The sequence below is a fragment of the Pseudophryne corroboree genome, chromosome 4 (assembly GCF_028390025.1).
Source record: "Pseudophryne corroboree isolate aPseCor3 chromosome 4, aPseCor3.hap2, whole genome shotgun sequence".
NCBI lineage: Eukaryota > Metazoa > Chordata > Amphibia > Anura > Myobatrachidae > Pseudophryne > Pseudophryne corroboree.
Window position 1 is genome coordinate 656,104,577 of NC_086447.1, and position 24,047 is coordinate 656,128,623.

The 24,047-nt window shown below is 47.8% G+C and overlaps 1 protein-coding gene across 3 annotated transcripts in view; it reads left to right on the plus strand.

Annotated features, from left to right (window-relative positions):
• The window catches only part of LOC134910117 (kinesin-like protein KIF28), a 355,700-nt gene that overhangs the window by 298,449 nt on the left and 33,204 nt on the right, over nucleotides 1–24,047 (plus strand). The gene's annotated exons all lie outside the window — the stretch shown is intronic.

Sequence of the window (24,047 nt, forward strand, 5' to 3'; positions counted from 1 at the left end):
ACCTCAGTTAAAAACCATGTAGCCATAAGAAGAAGAATATAGTGTGCACAAAAGAAGGCAATCCTATAAAAATATAAATATGGAACAATAAAACAGTAATGAACTGCACACTCTTTATACTTATGATTTAGTTCCTGCCGTAGATCAGTCCCACTGAAGGCCACGGTCAGGAGACAGGCTAATAGAAGATTCTGCAATGTTCCATTTGCTAAGGAGGTTTTTGCCTTCCTCCAGGGTAGCGATTACAGAGGTGGATCCGTTACGCAAGACAAGCAGCTTCGTTGGGAAGCCCCATCTGTACTGTATATGTTCTTTGCAAAGAACAAAAGTGATGGGATGGAAAGTAATGAATCCTTATTAGCACATCCCTTGGGCATAGGCGTAGGTATCGTAGGTGTAGGGAGTGTGGTTGCTACAGGGCCCTGGCCACGTCCATGCCCGGCCCTCCCCCTGCACCTGGATATGCTGCCTGCAGAGACATGTGCCCCGTATCTTCTCCTCTATCAGCAGTGTGCTGTTCCTGCTGCAGGCACATCTGCTGTTAGTGTTACGGATGGCTGTCTCCCTGTTCTCACTGATGCTGAGAGGAGCCGTGGCATTGCTTAGCATGGCTTCTCCCAGCATCAATGAGCATGGAGAGACATGGAGCCTGCCAGATGGGACACTGACAGTAGATGTGCCTGCAGCAGCAGCACACTGCTGTTAGAGGAAAAGCCACGGGGTATAGGAGGTGAGTACAGCCGAAATTATGAGGCAGGTGAGTTCTTCCGGAGGGGCGCATACACATACTGTATTAAAAAGTACACCGCTACATAGCGCCGAAACTCTGGCCCACTTCTCTGCTATCAGGACGAGAAGCGGGACCAGTGGAGGGGGCGAAGGGAAGGTGATTAGGGTTGCAGTACCTTTTGAGCCATGCAGCAGTTTGTTTGTTTTTTAGGGGGGAGGGGGAAGAAAAATTTGCTATGGGGCCCCATTAGTCATAGCTATGCCCTTGCCCTTGGAACTTGGGACTCCGTCCGTTGCATTCCTAGCTTTAGGGAGTCTATGGATGCAATCTATCAAAAGGTCTAGAGACCTAGTTGACGGCAAAAGTTTCTTGAAGAGATCTACGGCAAAGTCAATCAAACTACTGTTCAAGACACTTTCAGGTACTCCACGTAATTTTAAATTATTGTGTCTAGATCTGTCTTTCATATCTGCGACCTTATCACCACTCATCACCACTTCAGCTTGTAACGACTCATGTGAAGTGATCAGTTCATTATGAGGGGATGCGGTCAACATCCCGCTGGACGGGATCCCGGCAGTCAAAATACCGACGCCGGAATCCCGACCGCCACAATCCCGACATATTCTCCCTCCGTGGGTGTCCACGACACCCATAGAGGGAGAATATAATAGTGTGCCGAGCGTAGCGAGGCACCGTGCCCGCAGCGTGGCGAGCGATGCGATCCCGCAAGGGGCTGTATTCCGCTCGCCACCCCTGTCGGGACTGTGTGGTTGGGATTCCGGCGTTGGGATTTCGACCGCCGGGATCCCGTCCAGCGGGATTACGTACTGATCCCATTATGAGAGCTAACTAGCTCCCCTATTTTAATTTCCAGGTAGTACGTGCGACCCCCTAAATCATCTATTGACTGTTGACAGGTTTAGAGAGTAGCCCGAAATTCCGCTGCAACTTCCTTCTTAAACTGTGACAGCAAAAGCTTCATCGTTTTTTCAATGTAAGGGCGTCTCTATCCCCAATAGGATCTAGCATATTGTCCTTTAAGACTGGGGAAGAAGAACTGCTTCGGGAAATTGCAGCAAGCAGAGCTTTCTTAGATCCTTTTCGTAGAAGCCCTGTCAGTTGTAGCTCTTGAAGCTTGTGGGGAACGTTTAAAAAACAAAACACATGAGACACTGACTTAGCAGCTTTCATTTTTTTAGTAGGCATAACGAAATTATCACACGTGATCAATCACATACAGAAAACAAAGAAAAAAAAGGGCTCCTGGTTACTTGAACAAGTCAGTTCCACTAGATTGAAAAACATATCATCATACAGAAAAATAGGGCAAAGTGAGGATAGTAGCTGATCATATTAATGCATTTCCATTACTTGTCCAGCACACTGTATTAATCTCAGAAATTAGACGTGTCCCAAAGTCTTATGCCCACAAGATGTCCTTCCAAGCCAATATAACAGTACAAAACAGAAAGAACAGTGGAGTGCGATTTCAGAAAATACTAAAGAGTATATAGTGTGTCACGCTCGGCTGGATTTGAGGATCCGGCAGCTGGGTCTTGCCCAAGGAAGTAGTTGTCCTCAGGAGAAGAAGGCGTGGGGGCAGAATATACTTCCTTCTCATGAGACAGGGATCAATGGGAAACGTAGGCGGGACTATGAGTCAATGAGTAACAGTTCCTGAGAGTGAGACTGAAGGGAAAAGAACTGTGACTTGTGAACGATGACCAAGAAACGAGGTTTTGAAGACAAAAACTGGGACTGTGACTTGAAAGACAAGGCTGTGGATAATGAACTGTAGACTGTGGCAGGAGTTTTTAAGACGTGACTGAAGATAAAGAACTGCTGATTGTGGCTTGGAAGACGAAGTTGTAGATGATGAACTGGGGACTGTGGATAGTGGCTTTAAAGACGTGGCTGAAGAAGAAGGACTGCGGACTGTGGCTTGAAAGACGAGGCTGTAGATAATGAACTGCGGACTGCGGATGGTGGCTTTGAAGACGTGGCTGAAGATGAAAAACTGCGGACTGTGGCTTGAGAGACAAGGCTGTAGATAATGAGCTGTGGACGAGGGATGGTGGCTTGAAGACGTGACTGAAGGACGAGGCAGAAAGCCCGGGACTGTTCGTGCCCTAAAGCTCTTACTGGACCGGGTTTTCCTGGAGCGCTTCCACAGGTGGTAGTAGGCTAGGAGCGGCAGGGCTGCAGCAGCAACTGAGAAAACGGCTTAGCAGAATTAGGAGTAACCATAACACGGCAAGAATCCTGGGAGCACAGGCTAAAGCACCTACAACAGAGTTGTAACTTGAAGCACTGGCGTCCCTGTCCTATACAAGCCCCCTTTTATAGGAAGCACTTTCCCTGGATTGGCTGGAAGAACCAGGAAGCCTGCACTATTCTTCAACTTTGGTCTCCAACATGGCTGCGCCCAGTGAAGCAGACCATTCTGTAACAGTACTCAGCTCCCTGCCCCTGGTCTCCTAGCAACCGCTAGGATGAGCGAGATCCGCTGCAGCGGCGTCCCGCCACCACGAGCGGACCCCCCACCGTCGCCCACCGCCGTGCACAGACCCGGCGTGGCAGCCCTCCTCCGCCGCTGCCCACCCGCCGCCAGCAAAGCAAGCCCCAGCGTACCGGTAAGAACCCAGACGCTGACAGTACCTCCCCCTTTGAGGGTGGACTCCGGACACCTATATGGTTTGGCTAGAAATTTAGCATGATATGCCCGAAGAAGTCTTGGAGCATGGACATCTTCTGCTTCTACCCAAGACCTTTCCTCTGGTCCATATCCTTTCCAATCAACAAGGTACTGGAGGCGACCATATCGTCTGCGAGAATCGAGGATCTTGTGAATCTCGATCTCGTCTTCTTGTGCTGATTGGATCTTGGGAGATTTAGGCAGAGCAGCCCTAAATCGATTAAGTACCAATGGTTTCAAAAGAGAAATATGAAATGCATTAGGGATTCTTAAATGCGGAGGCAACTTTAACTTGTAGGCCCCAGGATTCAATACTTTCTCAATTGGGTAGGGCCCAATAAACCGGGGAGCAAACTTTTTAGTAGGTACCTTCAGCTTCAGATTACGTGTGGAAACCCAAACTCGAACTCCCACTTTAAGACTTGGCACGGCTTTCCGTTTTAGATCTGCATAGGTCTTATACCTCTTGGATGTTTTAAACAAAGCCTTGTGGACCTGTCTCCAAGTCTTGGTGAATTGTCGTAGTGCTGACTCTGCAACAGGAACCTCAAGCGTAGGTAGGAGTTGGAAGTCAGGAACTTTTGGATGCTAACCATAGTTTATGTAGAATGGAGAAGACTTTGTAGCAGAATGGTAGAGGTTGTTATGGGCAAATTCTGCGAACGGGAGAAAGTCCAGCCAGTCGTCCTGAGAGGAAGACATGAATAAACGTAGAAATGTCTCTAGGTCTTGGTTCACTCTCTCCGTTTGACCATTGGTTTGGGGATGGTATACTGAGAAGTTCAGTTTCACACCGAGAGCAGAACATAAAGATCTCCAAAACTTGGCCACAAACTGAGGACCTCTGTCAGATACAATCTCCTGCGGTAGACCATGGAGTCGGAAGATCCCCGCTATGAACAATTTTGCCAACTGGGATGCTGATGGAAGGCCGGCCAAAGGAATGAAGTGCACCATTTTTGAGAACCGGTCAACTATGACCCATACGGTATTTTGACCGCCAGAATCGGGTAGATCGGTAATAAAGTCCATAGAGATATGCGTCCATGGTCTTTGCGGTATAGGTAACGGGTGGAGTAAACCGACTGGAGGACTTCTAGGACTTTTATGTTGGGCACACTTTGGACAAGCCGCCATGAATTCCTGAACATCAGTCCTGAGATGTGGCCACCAGTAGGACCGTTGAATGAACTTGAACGTTTTATGACCACCTGCATGGCCCATAAAGGAGGAGGAGTGAGCCCATGTAAGAAGTTTCTTGCGCAGATTCGGGGCAACAAATATTTTCCCAGGAGGAGGAAGTGGAGAAGTATTAGTTGCTGAGAAACAGGTGGACTCCAAGATAAACTGTTCCTTAGAATGATCAGTAGGTTCTGCATAACTTAGGGAATGAGACAGTACATCTGCCTTTTTATTGAGGGGTAAAAGATATGCAAGTGCACAGCCAACAGCAGCAAGTATGAGGAAGGTCAAATCCTCAAATAAAAACTATACCATAAAAAGAAATATATACCAGCGCTGGCTGAACAAATTAATACAAAGATGGCTTGCTTCATGTATAAAATAAAAAACAATTTATTAACATATTTTATGTAAAACAATTAAAAAGAAAGGAATTCCTATAACCACTAGGTGGCAGTATAGATTAAGATTGTCTTATCTGGATAAACTGATTAAATGATTTTTCACTCTCATATATTAGCAATGTCAATTCCTTAGGGCTAGGACAGTCTCCCAAGATGCATTCACTGTATTAGGTAGATAGTTACCGGATCCACAAAACGATGTGCATCAGCATTAGGACAAGTCCACTTAAAGCTGCAGATGTGGATCAAACCAGTTAGGTGCAAATTGTCCAGTGATGGGAGAAGAGTCCAATTGTTGCCGGAGTACGACAGAAATTTCGTGGGTTAATTCAGAGAGTGGAGTCCAGATAAATATGGAATAAACTCAACGCGCTTCACTGGTATAAGTGTAATCCATCTTCCTCAGGAGCCAGATAAGACAATCTTAATCTATACTGCCACCTAGTGGTTATAGGAATTCCTTTCTTTTTAATTGTTTTACATAAAATATGTTAATAAATTGTTTTTGATTTTATACATGAAGCAAGCCATCTTTGTATTAATTTGTTCAGCCAGCGCTGGTATATATTTCTTTTTATTGAGGGGACCTGGTCGGTAACTGAGTTTAAAGTTGAAACGGGTAATGAAGAGGGCCCATCTTGCTTGGCAGGGGTTCAGACATCGAGCAGATTGTAAATATAGCAGATTCTTATGATCCGTAATTACCGATATTGGATGTTGGGCTACCTCCAACAGGTACCTCCACTCCTCAAAGGCTAACTTAATCGCCAGTAGTTCTTGTTCTCCAATAGCGTAATTTTGTTCAGCGGGAGAAAATTTTCATGAAAAGAACGCACAGGGGGGGTAATTCCAAGTTGATCGCAGCAGGATTTTTTTTAGCAGTTGGGCAAAACCATGTGCACTGCAGGAGAGGCAGATATAACATGTGCAGAGAGAGTTAGATTTGGGAGGGGTGTGTTCAATCTGCAATCTAATTTGCAGTGTAAAAATAAAGCAGCCAGTATTTACCCTGCACAGAAACAAAATAACCCACCCAAATCTAACTCTCTCTGCAAATGTTATATCTGCCTCCCCTGCAGTGCACATGGTGTTGCCCAATTGCTATCAAAAATCCTGCTGCGATCAACTTGGAATTACCCCCAGGGATGGACTTTCTTGTCCTCGAAGAGCTGAGATAATACTGCTCCTACTCCTATGGTGGAGGCATCAACCTCCACCAGAAATGACCGGTTGAGATCAGGTTGTCGCAGGACAGGAGCGGTCATGAAGGCTTCTTTTAGAGAAGAAAAGGCTTCTAAAGCCTCTGGGGGCCACTTGGCAGGATCTGCTCCTTTTCGGGTTAATGCAGTAATGGGAGCTATGACAGAGGAGTCATTTTTAACGAACCTCCAATAAAAGTTGGCGAATCCCAGAAAACGTTGGACCCCCTTAAGGGTATCAGGAAGTGACCAACCCTGGATTGCCTGGACTTTAGCGGGATCCATCTGTAACTTTTGTCCTGAAAGGATGTAACCAAGAAATGGAACTGAAGATACTTCGAAGGTACATTTCTCTAGTTTGCAGAACAACTGATTCCTTCTCAAACGGGTTAACACTTCTTTGACCTGTTCTCGATGGGTCTTCAGATCCTTGGAAAAGATGAGGATGTCATCCAAATATACCACTAAGCAAACATAAAGGAGATCTCTAAAAATTTCAATGACGAATTCCTGAAAGACAGCTGGGGCATTACACAGGCCGGAGGGCATTACCAGGTATTCGTCTTGGGTATTAAGCACTGTCTTCCAATCGTCTCCTGAATGGATACGTATTAGATTATAGGCCCCTCGTAGGTCCAACTTGGTAAACACACTAGCCCCTTTAACACGATCAAATAGTTCTGGAATCAGGGGCAACGGATACCGGTTCTTAATAGTTATGTCGTTGAGACCTCTGTAGTCAATGCAGGGCCGCAACCCCCCGTCCTTCTTTTTGACAAAGAAAAATCCTGCCCCAGCCGGAGAGGTGGAGGCCCGGATAATGCCTTTATCCAAATTCTCCCGGATGTATTCTGACATTGCTTGTGTCTCAGGGAGCGAGAGAGAGTAAGTTCGACCCCGGGGAGGAGTTTTGCCTTTTATCAGATCAATGGGACAATCCCAAGTGCGATGTGGAGGCAAAGTGTCTGCTCCTTGTTTGTTAAAGACATCTTGGAAGGCCTGGTATTCTATAGGAAGGCTGGACGGACTAGACAAACAGAGGGGTCTTACTCAGGGTAAACAGTTCTGGAAGCAGTTTCTTCCCCAGGAGAGAACATCCATGACTTGCCAGTCTATGTGGGGATTGTGGTTAGTCAACCACGGGAAACCTAGAATCAGTTCGTGAGAGGCTTTAGGAATTACAAGGAAAGAGATGTTTTCTGAATGAAGAACTCCGACCTTCATCTTGAGAGGAGTAGTACGAAAAGATATAATTCCTTCAGGAATATACTTCCATCCACTGCAGTAATAGAAATTGAACGATCCAAACGGACCGTTTAAATTCCGGATCGTTTAACCAGAGCAGAGGTAATTAAATTTTCGGCAGCTCCGGAATCAAGCAGAGCAGGGATGAGAAGGGTGGAAGAAGGGAGCTCCAGGTGGGTTAATAAAACAGACTCTTTCTTGGCAGGTAATTCTGAGGATTCTCCTAACTTAACCTCTCCAGCACAAGTTAGGAGCAGGCGTTTCCCGGACGTTGACTACAGGATTTAACAAAATGGTCGGATGCACCGCAATACATGCATAAGTTCCCTTGACGCCGCCTCTGGCATTCTTCGTTGGAGAGACGGGAACGATTGATCTGCATGGGTTCTTCGGTAGTCGGGGATGGGACGGCTCGGGGCTTGGGTCGATCTGACCGTGATCTCTCCAGACAACGTTCTCTGTATCTCAGGTCTAATTTATTACACAAGAAGATTAGCTTTTCCAATTTATCAGGTAAGTCCTGAGTTGCTAGATCATCTTTGATCTTCTCATAGAGACCGCTCCAAAAAGCAGCAATGAGAGCCTCTTCGTTCCAGTTCAGTTCCGAGGAGAGAGTACGAAACTGGATCACGTACTGACTGACTGTACGTGTGCCTTGACGCAGGCACAGGATCTCCAATGAGGCAGCAGAAGTCCTGCCCGGTTCGTCGAAAATTCTTCGGAATGCGGCCACGAACTCTGAATAGTTAGAAAGGATGGGACCCGACCTCTCCCACTATGGTGAAGCCCATTCCAACGCTTACCCAGTAAGCAAAGAAATTATATAAGCTCTCTTGGTACGTGCTGATGGGAAGTTTGTCGACTGGAGTTCAAACTGAATTTCACACTGGTTAAGAAACCCGCGACATAGCTTTGGGTTCCCATCGAACTTACTAGGAGATGGCAAATGCAAGCATGGAAGTGGCACTGGCGCAGCTGAAGGTGGAGCCAGAGACTCTATTGCGGGAGCAGCCGTAACAACTTGAGGAGCCGTCATAGCGACACAGAGAGAATCGAGACGGTCGGACATATTCTGCATGAACTGCACAATTTGAGTTTGTGTGGCCTCCTGCTTACTCAGGCGGGACCAGATATCTGCAGTTGAATCACCTCCTGACGCCTGATCACCCGTCGGATCCATGAGGCCAGTGCTTACTGTCACGCTCGGATGGATTTGAGGATCCGGCAGCTGGGTCTTGCCCAAGGAAGTAGTTGTCTGCGGGGGAAGAAGGCATGGGGGCAGAATATAGTTCCTTCTCATGAGACAGGGATCAATGGAAAACATAGGCGGGACTATGAGTCAATGAGTAACAGTTCCTGAGAGTGAGACTGAAGGGAAAAGAACTGTGACTTGTGAACGATGACCAAGAAACGAGGTTTTGAAGACAAGAATTGTGATTGTGACTTGAAAGACAAGGCTGTGGATAATGAACTGTAGACTGTGGCAGGAGTTTTAAAGACATGACTGAAGATAAAGAACTGCTGATTGTGGCTTGGAAGACGAAGTTGTAGATGATGAACTGGAGACTTTGGATAGTGGCTTTGAAGACGTGGCTGAAGAAGAAGAACTGCGACTGTGGCTTGAAAGACGAGCCTGTAGATAATGAACTGCGGACTGAGGATGGTGGCTTTGAAGACGTGGCTGAAGATGAAAAACTGCGGACTGTGGCTTGAGAGACAAGGCTGTAGATAATGAGCTGTGGATGGGGGAGGGTGGCTTGAAGACGTGACTGAAGGACGAGGCAGAAAGCCCGGGACTGTTCGTGCCCTAAAGCTCTTACTGGACCGGGTTTTCCTGGAGCGCTTCCACAGGCGGCAGTAGGCTAGGAGCGGCAGGGCTGCAGCAGCAACTGAGAAAACGGCTTAGCAGAATTAGGAGTAACCAGAACACGGCAAGAATCCTGGGAGCACAGGAGATTTTTGTCCACTTTATCTCCATCCAAGGCTAGTAAATAGACCCATAAATGGTTTATATATATATAGTATATATATATATTTATATATATATATATATATATATATATATATATATATATATACACTAGTGATTAGCAGGTTCGGTTCCTCGGAAACCGAACCCCCCCAAACTTCAGCCATTTTACACTGGTCCGAGGCATACTCGGATTCTCCCGTATGGCTCGGTTAAACCGAGCGCGCCTGAACGTCATCATCCCGCTGTCGGATTCTCGCGAGATTCGAATTCTATATAAGCAGCCGCGCGTCGCCGCCATTTTCACTCGTGCATTGGAAATGTTAGGGAGAGGACGTGGCTGGCGTCCTCTCCGTTTATTAATAATATTTGTGCTTATTGCTTAATTGTGGGGACTGGGGAGCAGCTGTATTATATAGGAGGAGTACAGTGCAGAGTTTTGCTGACCAGTGACCACCAGTATACGTTGTCTGCCTGAAAAACACTCCATATCTGTGCTCAGTGTGCTGCATATATCTGTGCTCACACTGCTTAATTGTGGGGACTGGGGAGCAGCTGTATTATATAGGAGGAGTACAGTGCAGAGTTTTGCTGACAGTGACCACCAGTATACGTTGTCTGCCTGAAAAACACTCCATATCTGTGCTCAGTGTGCTGCATATATCTGTGCTCACACTGCTTTATTGTGGGCACTGGGGACCACCAGTATATTATATAGGAGGAGTACAGTGCAGAGTTTTGCTGACCAGTGACCACCAGTATACGTTGTCTGCCTGAAAAACACTCCATATCTGTGCTCAGTGTGCTGCATATATCTGTGCTCACACTGCTTAATTGTGGGGACTGGGGAGCAGCTGTATTATATAGGAGGAGTACAGTGCAGAGTTTTGCTGACAGTGACCACCAGTATACGTTGTCTGCCTGAAAAACACTCCATATCTGTGCTCAGTGTGCTGCATATATCTGTGCTCACACTGCTTTATTGTGGGCACTGGGGACCACTAGTATATTATATAGGAGGAATACAGTGCAGAGTTTTGCTGACAGTGACCACCAGTATATATAGCAGTACGGTACGGAAGGCCACTGCTCTACCTACCTCTGTGTCGTCAAGTATACTATCCATCCATACCTGTGGTGCATTTCAGTTGTGCGCAGTATATATAGTAGTAGGCCATTGCTATTGATACTGGCATATAATTCCACACATTAAAAAATGGAGAACAAAAATGTGGAGGTTAAAATAGGGAAAGATCAAGATCCACTTCCACCTGCTGAAGCTGCTGCCACTAGTCATGGCCGAGACGATGAAATGCCATCAACGTCGTCTGCCAAGGCCGATGCCCAATGTCATAGTAGAGAGCATGTAAAATCCAAAAAACAAAAGTTCAGTAAAATTACCCAAAAATCAAAATTGAAAGCGTCTGATGAGAAGCGTAAACTTGCCAATATGCCATTTACGACACGGAGTGGCAAGGAACGGCTGAGGCCCTGGCCTATGTTCATGGCTAGTGGTTCAGATTCACATGAGGATGGAAGCACTCATCCTCTCGCTAGAAAAATGAAAAGACTTAAGCTGGCAAAAGCACAGCAAAGAACTGTGCGTTCTTCTAAATCACAAATCCCCAAGGAGAGTCCAATTATGTCGGTTGCGATGCCTGACCTTCCCAACACTGGACGGGAAGAGCTTGCGCCTTCCACCATTTGCACGCCCTCTGCAAGTGCTGGAAGGAGCACCCGCAGTCCAGTTCCTGATAGTCAAATTGAAGATGTCACTGTTGAAGTACACCAGGATGAGGATATGGGTGTTGCTGGCGCTGGGGAGGAAATTGACAAGGAGGATTCTGATGGTGAGGTGGTTTGTTTAAGTCAGGCTCCCGGGGAGACACATGTTGTCTGTGGGACGAATATGGCCATTGACATGCCTGGTCAAAATACAAAAAAAATCACCTCTTCGGTGTGGAATTATTTCAACACAAATGCGGACAACAGGTGTCAAGCCGTGTGTTGCCTTTGTCAAGCTGTAATAAGTAGGGGTAAGAACGTTAACCACCTAGGAACATCCTCCCTTATACGTCACCTGGTCCGCATTCATCAGAAGTCAGTGACAAGTTCAAAAACTTTGGATGACAGCGGAAGCAGTCCACTGACCACTAAATCCCTTCCTCTTGTAACCAAGCTCCTGCAAACCACACAACCAACTCCCTCAGTGTCAATTTCCCCCTTACACAGGAAAGCCAATAGTCCTGCAGGCCATGTCACTGGCAAGTCTGACGAGTCCTCTACTGCCTGGGATTACTCCGATGCATCCTTGAGTGTAACGCCTACTGCTGCTGATGCTGCTGTTGTTGCTGCTGGGAGTCGATCGTCATCCCAGAGGGGAAGTCGGAAGACCACTTGTACTACTTCCAGTAAGCAATTGACTGTCCAACAGTCCTTTGCGAGGAAGATGAAATATCACAGCAGTCATCCTGCTGCAAAGCGGATAACTCAGGTCTTGTCAGCCTGGGTGGTGAGAAACGTGGTTCCGGTATCCACCGTTAATTCAGAGGCAACTAGAGACTTGATTGAGGTGCTGTGTCCCCGGTACCAAATACCATCTAGGTTCCATTTCTCTAGGCAGGCGATACCGAAAATGTACACAGACGTCAGAAAAAGAGTCACCAGTGTCCTAAAAAATGCAGTTGTACCCAATGTCCACTTAACCACGGACATGTTGACAAGTGGAGCAGGGCAGACTCAGGACTATATGACTGTGACAGCCCACTGGGTAGATGTATTGCCTCCCGCAGCAAGAACAGCAGCGGCGGCACCACTAGCAGCATCTCGCAAACGCCAACTCGTTCCTAGGCAGGCTACGCTTTGTATCACCGCTTTCCATAAGAGGCACACAGCTGACAACCTCTTACGGAAACTGAGGAACATCATCGCAGAATGGCTTACCCCAATTGGACTCTCCTGGGGATTTGTGACATCGGACAACGCCAGCAATATTGTGCGTGCATTACATCTGGGCAAATTCCAGCACGTCCCATGTTTTGCACATACATTGAATTTGGTGGCGCAGAATTATTTAAAAAACGACAGGGGCGTGCAAGAGATGCTGTCGGTGGCCCGAAGAATTGCGGGCCACTTTCGGCATTCAGCCACCGCATGCCGAAGACTGGAGCACCACCAAACACTCATGAACCTGCCCTGCCATCATCTGAAGCAAGAGGTGGTAACGAGGTGGAATTCAACCCTCTATATGCTTCAGAGGATGGAGGAGCAGCAAAAGGCCAGTCAAGCTTATACATCTGCCCATGATATAGGCAAAGGAGGGGGAATGCACCTGACTCAAGCGCAGTGGAGAATGATTTCAACGTTGTGCAAGGTTCTGCAACCCTTTGAGTCAGGTCATTCCCCTCATCAGGCTTTTGCAGAAGAAGCTGGAGACATTGAAGGAGGAGCTAAAACAGAGCGATTCCGCTAGGCATGTGGGACCTGTCGATGGAACCCTTAATTCGCTTAACCAGGATTCATGGGTGGTCAATCTGTTGAAATCAGAGCACTACATTTTGGCCACCGTGCTCGATCCTAGATTTAAAACCTACGTTGTATCTCTCTTTCCGGCAGACACAAGTCTGCAGAGGTTCAAATACCTGCTGGTGAGAAAATTGTCAAGTCAAGCGGAACGTGACCCGTCAACAGCTCCTCCTTCACATTCTCCCGCAACTGGGGGTGCGAGGAAAAGGCTAAGAATTCCGAGCCCACCCGCTGGCGGTGATGCAGGGCAGTCTGGAGCGAGTGCTGACATCTGGTCCGGACTGAAGGACCTGGCAATGATTACTGACATGTCTACTGTCACTGCATATGATTCTGTCACCATTGAAAGAATGGTGGAGGATTATATGAGTGACCGCATCCAAGTAGGCAAGTCAGACAGTCCGTACGTATACTGGCAGGAAAAAGAGGCAATTTGGAGGCCCTTGCACAAACTGGCTGTATTTTACCTAAGTTGCCCACCCTCCAGTGTGTACTCCGAAAGAGTGTTTAGTGCAGCCGCTCACCTTGTCAGCAATCGGCGTACGAGGTTACTTCCAGAAAATGTGGAGAAGATGATGTTCATCAAAATTAATTATAATCAATTCCTCTGTGGAGACATTCACCAGCAATTGCTTCCAGAAAGTACACAGGGACCTGAGATGGTGGATTCCAGTGGGGACGAATTAATAATCTGTGAGGAGGGGGGTCTGTACACAGTGAAAGGGGTGAGGAATTGAGGGATGATGATGAGGTGGACATCTTGCCACTGTAGAGCCAGTTTGTGCAAGGAGAGATTGATTGCTTCTTTTTTGGTGGGGGCCCAAACAAACCAGTCATTTCAGCCACAGTCGTGTGGCAGACCCTGTCGCTGAAATGATTGGTTTGTTAACGTGTGCATGTCCTGTTTATACAACATAAGGGTGGGTGGGAGGGCCCAAGGACAATTCCATCTTGCACCTCTTTTTCTTCTTTGCATCATGTGCTGTTTGGGGACTAGTTTTTTTGTGTGCCATCCTGTCTGTAACTGCAGTGCTACTCCTAGATGGGCCAGTTGTTTGTGCCACATACTTGTGTCCCTTAGCTTGGCCATCCAGCTACCTCATTGCACCTCTTTTTCTTCTTTGCATCATGTGCTGTTTGGGGCCTATTTTTTAAATCTGCCATCTTGTCTGCAACTGCAGTGCCACTCCTAGATGGGCCAGGTGTTTGTGCCGCACACTTGTGTCGCTTAGCTTAGTCATACAGCCACCTCGGTGCAACTTGTAGGCCTAAAAACAATATTGTGAGGTGTTCAGAATAGACTGGAAATGAGTGGAAATGATTGTTATTGAGGTTAATAATACAGTAGGAGCAAAATTACCCCCAAATTCTGTGATTTTAGCTGTTTTTATGTTTTTTTCAAAAATCCAGATCCACAACCAAAACACGAAAGGGTGGTTTTGGCAAAACCAAGCCAAAACCAAAACACGAAAGTGGAATTAGAACCAAAACACAAAACACGAAAAGTGCCTGCCACACATCTCTAATTTATACCCCCTACGTTCCAAGAAAAAAAAAACAGGGTTTTGGGAGGTATCAGGTCAGTGTGAGATGAATCAGGTGATGGCATTGCTACTCACCCCCTGCAGGGCAGACAGGCCACAAGATAACCTAAAATCGAGAGATGCTTTGTTGAAGGATGGCGTCTCCCTCCAGCTCCAGGGTTCCAGGTAACAAAAAAAGTACAAATAATTAGACTATGAGCACACATTGAAATACAGTGCAACAGTACAAACAAAATAAATATAGAGGATTCATAATGTCTCCAAACCATATTTTCTAACCTTTTCCAAGAAACCAAAAAAACGGTGGGCACCATCTAGACCTAGTGGTGCGCACTCAATATAAATCAACTAATTTAACAGTTCAGGAATGCCATTCCTAAGGAACATCATTAAGAAATCAAGTCTGCCAGGTTAACAGACCCCCAATTCCCGGTCATAAACACTCAAAATAATAGACTGATAATTAGGGGGAGGTGGGCGATGTGCGAGTCATGAAATGTGACTTTGCCATTGAGGGATCAGTAAAGAAAATCTGGGTGCCATTATTTACCACCTTTGGCCTGGATACAGTAGTGCAAAACGAATATTTCTCTAACGTCCTGGTGGATGCTGGGGACTCCGTAAGGACCATGGGGAATAGACGGGCTCCGCAGGAGACATGGGCACTTTAAGAAAGAATTTAGATTCTGGTGTGCTCTGGCTCCTCCCTCTATGTCCCTCCTCCAGACCTCAGTTTGAATCTGTGCCCGGACTTGCTGGGTGCTGTTCAGTGAGCTCTCCTGAGCTTGCTGTAAGAAAGTATTTTGTTAGGTTTTTTATTTTCAGGGAGCTCTGCTGGCAACAGACTCCCTGCATCGTGGGACTGAGGGGAGAGAAGCAGCCCTACTCTCTGAAGATAGGTCCTGCTTCTTAGGCTACTGGACACCATTAGCTCCAGAGGGATCGTACGCAGGATCTCACCCTCGTCGTCCGATCCCAGAGCCACGCCGCCGTCCCCCTCGCAGAGCTGGAAGACAGAAGCCGGGTGAGCATAAGAAGCAAGAAGACTTCGAAATCGGCGGCAGACGACTCCAGTCTTCACTGAGGTAGCGCACACACACCTCACATACTCCGGTTACTGTAAGGGTCAGGGCGCAGGGGGGGGCGCTCTGGGCAGCAATTGGGACCTCTTTGGCAAAAAGTACACATATATACAGTTGGGCACTGTATATATTATGTATGAGCCCCCGCCAAAAATTGTACATTGAAGCGGGACAGAAGCCCGCCGCTGAGGGTGCGGGGCTACTTCCTCAGCACTCACTAGCGCCATTTTTTCTCCACAGCTCCGCTGAGAGGAAGCTCCCCAGGCTCTCCCCTGCAGATACACGGTAGAAGAGGGTAAAAAGAGAGGGGGGGCACATAATTAGGCGCAAAAACATAATATACAGCAGCTACTGGGTTAACACTAAGTTACTGTGTGATTCCTGGGATATATAGCGCTGGGGTGTGTGCTGGCATACTCTCTCTCTGTCTCTCCAAAGGGCCTTGTGGGGGAACTGTCTTCAAAAAGAGCATTCCTTGTGTGTGTGGTTTGTCGGTACGCTTGTGTCGACATGTTTGACGAGGAAGGCTATGTGGAAACAGAGCGGGAGCAAATGAATGTGGTGTCTCCGCCGACGGCGCCGACACCTGATTGGATGGATATGTGGAAGGTTTTAAATGATAATGTAAATTCCTTGCATAAAAGGTTGGATAAAGCTGAAGCCTCAGGACAGTCAGGGTCTCAGCCCGTGTCTGATCCTATGTCGCAGAGGCCGTCAGGGTCTCAGAAGCGCCCACTATCCCAAATTGTTGACACAGATACCGACATTGATTCTGACTCCAGTGTCGATTACGATGATGCTAAAATAAAGACAAAATTGGCTAAAGCCATCCGTTATATGATTATTGATTATTACAGAGGAAACCCCTGTCCCTGACAAGAGGGTGCATATGTATGGGGAAAAGAAGCCGGAGGTAACCTTCCCCCTTCACACGAGCTAAATGAGTTATGTGAAAAGGCTTGGGAATCTCCAGATAAAAAACTGCAGATTTCCAAACGGATGCTTATGGCTTACCCTTTCCCGCCAACGGACAGGTTACGCTGGGAATCCTCCCCTAGGGTGGACAAAGCTTTGACACGCTTATCCAAGAGGGTAGCCCTGCCGTCACAGGATACGGCCACCCTCAAAGATGCTGCGGATAGAAAGCAAGAGGGTACTCTGAAGTCCATTTATACGCATTCAGGTACCTTACTGAGGCCAGTGATCGCGTCGGCCTGGGTGTGTAGTGCTGTAGCAGCATGGACAGACACCCTGTCTGAGGAAATTGATACCTTAGACAAGGATACTATATTAATGACCCTGGGGCATATAAAATACGCTGTCCTATATATGAGAGATGCTCAAAGAGACATTAGTATACTGGGTTCTAGAATAAATGCTATGTCGATTTCTGCCAGAAGGGTCCTGTGGACTCGGCAATGGACAGGTGATGCCGACTCAAAAAGGCACATGGAGGTTTTGCCTTACAAGGGTGAGGAATTATTTGGGGAGGGTCTCTCGGACCTGGTCTCCACAGCTACGGCTGGAAAGTCAAATTTTTTGCCATATGTTTCCTCACAACCTAAGAAAGCACCGTATTACCAAATGCAGTCCTTTCGATCACAAAGAGGCAAGAAAGTCCGAGGTGCGTCCTTTCGTGCAAGGGGCAGGGGCAGAGGAAAGAAGCTGCACAACACAGCTAGTTCCCAGGAACAGAAGTCCTCCCCGGCTTCCACAAAATCCACCGCATGACGCTGGGGCTCCACAGGCGGAGCTAGGCCCGGTGGGGGCGCGTCTTCGAAATTTCAGCCACATGTGGGTTCACTCCCAGTTAGATCCCTGGGCGATAGATATTGTGTCGCAGGGATACAAGCTGGAATTCGAAGAGATGCCCCCTCACCGATACCTCAAATCGTCCCTGCCAGCTTCCCCCCTCGAGAGGGAAATAGTGCTAACTGCAATTCACAAATTGTATCTTCAACAGGTGGTGGTCAAGGTTCCCCTCCTTCAACAAGGAAGGGGTTATGATTCGACCATGTTTGTGGTACCGAAACCGGACGGTTCGGTCAGACCCATATTGAATTTAAAATCCCTGAACATATACCTGAAAAAGTTCAAGTTCAAGATGGAATCGCTCAGAGCGGTCATCACAAGCCTGGAAGGGGGGGATGTTATGGTGTCTCTGGACATAAAGGATGCATACCTTCATGTCCCCATTTATCCACCTCATCAGGCGTACCTCAGATTTGTGGTACAGGATTGTCATTACCAATTTCAGACGTTGCCGTTTGGTCTCTCCACGGCACCGAGAATATTTACCAAGGTAATGGCGGAAATGATGGTACCCCTGCGGAAGCAAGGGGTCACAATTATCCCATACTTGGACGATCTCCTCATAAAAGCGAGATCGAGAGAGCAGTTGCTGATCAGTGTAGCACGCTCTCTGGAAGTGTTACGACAACACGGCTGGATTCTAAATATTCCAAAGTCGCAGTTGATTCCTACGACTCGTCTGCCTTTCCTGGGCATGATTCTGGACACAGACCAGAAAAGGGTTTATCTCCCGATGGAGAAGGCTCAGGGACTCATGACACTGGTCAGAAATCTATTGAAACCAAAAGAGGTGTCAGTGCATCACTGCACGCGAGTCCTGGGAAAGATGGTGGCATCATACGAGGCCATTCCCTTCGGCAGGTTCCATGCGAGGACCTTTCAATGGGACTTACTGGACAAATGGTCCGGATCACATCTTCAGATGCATCGGTTAATCACCCTATCCCCCAGGGCCAGGGTGTCTCTCCTGTGGTGGCTGCAGAGTGCTCACCTTCTCGAGGGCCGCAGATTCGGCATTCAGGACTGGGTCCTGGTGACCACGGATGCAAGCCTCCGAGGGTGGGGGTCAGTCACACAGGGAAGAAATTTCCAAGGTCTGTGGTCAAGTCAGGAGACTTGCCTTCACATCAACATCCTGGAACTAAGGGCCATATACAATGCCCTACGTCAAGCGGAGACCCTGCTTCGCGACCAACCGGTTCTGATTCAGTCAGACAGCATCACCGCAGTGGCTCATGTAAACCGCCAAGGTGGCAGAAGGAGCAGAGCGGCAATGGCGGAAGCCACCAGAATTCTTCGCTGGGCGGAGAATCACGTAAGCGCACTGTCAGCAGTGTTCATTCCGGGAGTGGACAACTGGGAAGCAGACTTCCTCAGCAGGCACGACCTCCACCCGGGAGAGTGGGGACTTCATCAAGAAGTCTTCACGCAGATTGCAAGTCAGTGGGAACTGCCACAGGTGGACATGATGGCATCCCGCCTCAACAAAAAGCTACAGAGGTATTGCGCCAGGTCAAGAGACCTTCAGGCGATAGCTGTGGACGCACTGGTGACACCGTGGGTGTTCCAGTCAGTCTATGTATTTCCTCCTCTTCCTCTCATACCCAAGGTGCTGAGAATCATAAGAAAAAGAGGAGTGAGAACAATACTCATTGTTCCGGATTGGCCAAGAAGGACTTGGTATCCAGATCTACAAGAAATGCTCACAGAGGACCCGTGGCCTCTGCCTCTAAGACAGGACTTGTTGCAACAGAGGCCCTGTCTGTTCCAAGACTTACCGCGGCTACGTTTGACGGCATGGCGGTTGAACGCCGGATCCTAGCAGAAAAAGGCATTCCGGATGAGGTTATTCCTACGCTGATAAAGGCTAGGAAGGACGTGACGGCTCAACATTATCACCGTATATGGCGAAAATATGTTGCTTGGTGTGAGGCCAGGAATGCCCCCATGGAGGAATTCCAGCTGGGCCGTTTCCTTCACTTCCTGCAGTCGGGAGTGACTTTGGGCCTGAAATTGGGATCCATTAAGGTCCAGATTTTGGCCCTGTCCATTTTCTTTCAAAAAGAGCTGGCTTCTCTACCTGAAGTTCAGACGTTTGTGAAGGGAGTGCTGCGTATTCAGCCTCCTTTTGTGCGCCCGGTGGCACCTTGGGATCTTAACGTGGTGTTGAGTTTCCTGAAATCACACTGGTTTGAACCACTTAAAACCGTGGAGTTAAAATATCTCACGTGGAAGGTGGTCTTGCTATTAGCCTTGGCTTCGGCTAGGCGTGTGTCAGAATTAGCGGCTTTGTCACATAAAAGCCCCTATCTGGTTTTGCATATGGATAGAGCAGAATTGCGGACCCGTCCACAATTTCTGCCAAAAGTGGTGTCATCCTTTCATATGAACCAACCTATTGTGGTGCCTGTGGCTACTCGTGACTTGGAGGACTCTGAGTTACTGGATGTGGTCAGGGCTTTGAAGGTTTATGTAGCCAGAATGGCTAGGGTCAGGAAAACTGAGTCGCTGTTTATCCTGTATGCATCCAACAAGCTGGGTGCTCCTGCTTCAAAGCAAACTATTGCTCACTGGATCTGTAACACGATTCAGCAGGCTCATTCTGCGGCTGGATTGCCGCTGCCAAAATCAGTTAAGGCCCATTCCACTAGGAAGGTGGGCTCTTCTTGGGCGGCTGCCCGAGGGGTCTCGGCATTACAGCTTTGCCGAGCGGCTACTTGGTCAGGTTCAAACACTTTTGCAAAGTTCTACAAGTTTGATACCTTGGCTGAGGAGGACCTTGTGTTTGCTCAATCGGTGCTGCAGAGTCATCCGCACTCTCCCGCCCGTTTGGGAGCTTTGGTATAATCCCCATGGTCCTTACGGAGTCCCCAGCATCCACTAGGACGTTAGAGAAAATAAGATTTTAAACCTACCGGTAAATCTTTTTCTCGTAGTCTGTAGTGGATGCTGGGCGCCCGTCCCAAGTGCGGACTTCTTCTGCAATACTTGTATATAGTTATTGCTTACATAAGGGTTATGTTGTTGTTCATACTGTTAACTGGGTAAGGTTATCACAAGTTATACGGTGTGATTGGTGTGGCTGGTATGTATCTTGCCCTGGATTATCAAAATCCTTTCCTTGTACTGTCAGCTATTCCGGGCACAGTTTCTCTAACCGAGGTCTGGAGGAGGGACATAGAGGGAGGAGCCAGAGCACACCAGAATCTAAATTCTTTCTTAAAGTGCCCATGTCTCCTGCGGAGCCCGTCTATTCCCCATGGTCCTTACGGAGTCCCCAGCATCCACTACAGACTACGAGAAATAGATTTACCGGTAAGTAAAATCTTATTTTTTATTATGGGGAAGGGAGCAAACTTTGGAGAATTCTCTATGCTTCTGAGAGACTGCAGCAGAAAAATCTTGTAAAACCAGGATTTTATTCCCTCGAACTAGCAGCTCTCTGGCTCAGCAGTAGGAAGCCAATACCCTTTCTTAGGTGCGGTAATCTTGGTATCGAGCGATCACTGAATGGGACCTTTGTCGAGAGCCCGCCTGCTCCGCTCCAATTCTGTGGGCTCTTTCAATATGAGGTACCTCAATGTTGTCTAAGATCCCCAGAGATGAGGGTGAATCTTTCGTAAGGAAAGAAATGATAGCAGCCCCAGTCACAAACTCAGGGATCCCCACAAATCTCAAGTTATTTCTCCGCAAGCTATTCTCAGGGTCATCTACCTTCTCCTGAAGCTGCTGCACCAGCCTATCTTGGGTGGTTACCCACTCCTGACAAGCACGTAAATCATCCTCTGTATCACTAACCCTGGATTCTAATGCAATAATATGGGTTGCATGGGGGTCAAGTCTCGCTAGACTGGGGTCTAAACGTGCTTGAAGGTCAGCAAATCTATCCATGAGGGGCATCATATAGTCAGAAATATCTTTTGCCATGAGCGATGAGGGTCTATCACTCACAACATCCGAGGGTTCCCCGTCTGAACCAGCCAGGGAGGACGGGCCCGACTTTTGGGAGGCTCCTTTACCCTTTCCTGTTTTAGCAATAGTATTAGCTTGCTTTGGTGGCATTGCTTTGTCAAGGAATCTATCCATGCCCCAGTAAATACAGAGAATTAAAGGGGGGTCCCAAATACACAGAAAATCACCAATATATCAGCTGATAGGAGTAATGACACCTGAGCAGAGGTATATTGCAGGTAAATTAAACATTGGGGGTCCCCATCACAGCAGCATTCCCTTAAAAAAGTTAACAGTTGAAAGGTAAAAAAAAAAAAGTGGCTGAGCACTAATAAATGTTCGTGAGGCAAGAACAAGTATATTATAGTTAAGTATAGGATGTGGAAGACGGACCCGTGAGACAATATCCACTTCAATATGTTGCATCCCGTGAGTAATTACTGTTAGTGTTACAAACAAATAGACAATACAAACAATTTGGTAGAACGGTCACTAATCAGTGATAGAGCATACGCAAAATGTAACCTAAAAAACACAGAAAACAGTTTTCTTAAGCACAAAATAATCAAGCATGGCCATAAGGTGGCAGTATCACACCACAAAGTAGTATGGTAATGACGAAAATGAAAGTTTTTCAAAGTGAGTTACCCCAGCCGGAACACAAGTACATAAAGCTGGCCATGCACCTAAAGAATTATTGTCCGATCTGCCTGGTTGGAAAGAAAATCTGGTAATGGATGAGAGCAAATAGCAATTGACCGTTTGCTCCCAAACACTGGAAAATAGACAAAAATAGTCATTTAGACAAATTGGTTAAAATACATTTGATTTAACCAATTTGTCTGAACGACCATTTTGTCAGTTTAATGACATTTAGGAGCAAATGGTCAATTGTCATTTGCTCTCATCCATTACCAGGTTTTCATCCCAACCAGTCAGATCTGACAATAAATCTTTAGGTCTATGGCCAGCTTAAGTCTGGTAAGTAGTACAATATATAAAGTGAGAGCAGTGCCCACTTAAACATGCCAGGAATTGGATATGACAGTACTTTCATCCAAAAATATGAGCTGTAATGTCCCAGGCAGCCCCCAAAAAACCACCCAATAGTTGAAGATACGGCCACGGAGGAAAGAGTCACAGATTAAAGGGGTATAAATAAACGATCCTGGAAATAAATGCCCCAGAGCCAGGAAGGCATGCAGCAAATAAAGGCCAATAGAAAGTCAGTACCATTACCAGAAGAATGTAAGGAGGAAAGGTAAGGTATACAGAGATGGAGTGGAGAATAGGTGGTGGTGGGGAGGGGGGAAGAAACAGGAGGTTAGGGAGCCAAGCAGGGGAGAGAAGAAAAAGACGTGGGGAGGTATTAGTAAAGAGACGGATGACAGACAATGCTAGTAGCATAGGACCATTAGCGTTTCTGTAATGGGTGCAGTGTGTGCGATGCACACGGGCCCCTGAGTCCCGGGGGGGGCCCACACCGCACACACTGCACCCATTTCTCCTATACTTACCTTTCCGGAGTCCATCGCTGACCGTGTGTGGGCCCCCTCCTCTCCCGTAGCCGTTGCGCCGTTGTTAGCACACTGACCACTAGAGACTCTGGCACAGTGCCAGAGTCTACAATGCATGCGCAGGACTCCGAAAAAGTGGTGCAGCGGCCATTTTTCGGAGTCCTGCGCATGCGCTGTAGACTCTGCAATTGTGCCAGAGTCTACAGCGCTCAGTGTGGGAGAGGAGGGGACCCACACACGGAGTCTGCACACGCGTCCCCTCCTCTCTAGAGACGCCCCTGCGTAGGACCATTCAGTGGAAAAGTTAGACCACCTCAGCACCGGCTGTACTACACCGGGACTCAGGCAGTGGGAAGCAGGTCACAGCATGTATGCCAGCAGCAGTGGTCTGGAAGGATCCCAGGAGCGCCAGTCATGCCGCCAGTCTAAGGAAGCAGGTCCTGCCAGCAGGAGATGACACAAGGCAGCCGAAGAGCGTGGCACCCCAGCGGGATGCTAGCAGAACCACCCCGGAGGTGAGGCGAGGAGAAGCAGGTCACAGCGGGGTCTCCATCTCGTCAGCCGCAGCGGTCCCGGAGGGTCCCAGGCAAAACAGTCACGCTACCGCCCTGCGCCGCAAAAGCCAGCAGCTTCCTGCACCCGGGAACCGGCACTCCACAGTAGCCACACATGTGACAGCAGACGACAAGCAGCGGATGCAGCAACTGCGGATCACCGCCGGACTTTGCCATCCAGGGGGTCTATTCATGAAGCACTGAAAAGAGTGGAGAAGTGAGCCTGTGGAGAAGTTGCCCATGGCAACCAATCACCTGCTCCGTACAATTTTATAGTATGCAAATTATAAATGTTACTTCAGTGCTGATTGGATGCCATGGGCAACTGCTCCACTAGCTCACTTCTCCACACTTTTCACTGCTTCATGAATAGGCACCAAGGTGAGTAGGGAATACTCTGCTGAGCGATGAAACCCGGGAACATGGCAGTAGGCGCGGTATCCTTCACGGCGGCTTTGGGGAGCAGGACACCCTCCAGCAGAAATCAAAGGTGGGGAGCCTGAGTCACAGCATAAACGAGCCACTAATAGAAAAGACGCAGGGGTGGGGATGGGAAGAAAGGAAGCCCATGATTAGGCTTCAGCGTTGCAGTGAGAGACGCCATGCCATGTGGACGTCTCAATGCAGGCAGGCTA